The sequence below is a fragment of the Octopus bimaculoides genome, chromosome 2 (assembly GCF_001194135.2).
Source record: "Octopus bimaculoides isolate UCB-OBI-ISO-001 chromosome 2, ASM119413v2, whole genome shotgun sequence".
Lineage (NCBI taxonomy): Eukaryota > Metazoa > Mollusca > Cephalopoda > Octopoda > Octopodidae > Octopus > Octopus bimaculoides.
The window spans coordinates 105748384-105749387 of record NC_068982.1 but is presented as its reverse complement, the minus strand read 5'-3'; the positions used below and the strand labels follow the sequence as shown (position 1 = coordinate 105749387).

The 1004-nt window shown below is 40.6% G+C and overlaps 1 protein-coding gene across 1 annotated transcript in view; it reads left to right on the top strand.

The window, feature by feature from the left end:
• Positions 1-1004, top strand: part of LOC106870378 (LIM homeobox transcription factor 1-alpha) — a 314221-nt gene that overhangs the window by 292426 nt on the left and 20791 nt on the right. The gene's annotated exons all lie outside the window — the stretch shown is intronic.

Here is a 1004-nt window from a genome sequence, read left to right as displayed (position 1 = left end):
ATATAAACGTTTGTAATAAGATATATTTTTCACCTCTTGTTATAGATATGTGAGTAGTTTAGATGTTGTCGGCTATCGGCCGAGTACATCGTGAAAATTGTCCACCACTTTCTTTTAATTCTCTTAAAATGCTAATGTGGATGTTCCATTGTGGAATTACCCGATTTGCAGAGAGCTGTGAGCACCTAACAACATTCTCAGCTGCTAAAAGAACTAATTGCTGATATCTTTAAACCAACAGATGAAGTATTTTGCGACCCACAGGTGCATGCTAAATGTAGGCTCATTCACTCAGGTCATGCCCACTACTCTTACCTACTCTTCAGCAAATTTTCCGGTAGGGCAAAACCTTCCTTTGTACTATCATCTCAAATAAGTTGAACTTAAAGAGTTCGAGGAGGGCTTGGACAAATAGGAAAGCGTCTGTCCTCAGTTTTTTCAACTCGCTCAATACAACCGTTTTGCCATAGCCCACAGACAAAGGGAAATTCTCTACCCTTCTCGAGTAACAGAAAGTGATTGGTCGCTCTTCACGATCGAGACTTGCCAATAAACGGATTTGCTTTACACACGGCAATAGGTGTTAGTCAAAACTCCACAAATCAGAAATGCTCAAAAACTGTATGAACTTATGCACAACAGATTCGTTGCTCTGCGTGCGTACCAAGACCATTACGAGGCGTCATTCTGCATATGCTGACAAGGATTTCTCACATAACAGCTCAAACAGCATACCCCTCCTCAACACCTTGAGTTTCTACAGCAGAGTATCTACAACCAGTGCATATCAAAGGAATAATAAATGATTCGTTTTACATGCCAAACATGTGACTGAAATGATTCCAACAGTTATCTGTTTAATTTGACCACCAAGCAGAATTCGCTATATATTGAACGAGTCTGTCTCTGAAAACGGGTTTGAAATTGGCTGCTCTGAGGGAGTCCGACAAATAACGATGCTCGGACCTTTTAAAAGCTTCCGTTTGATCCATATTGATCAGCCC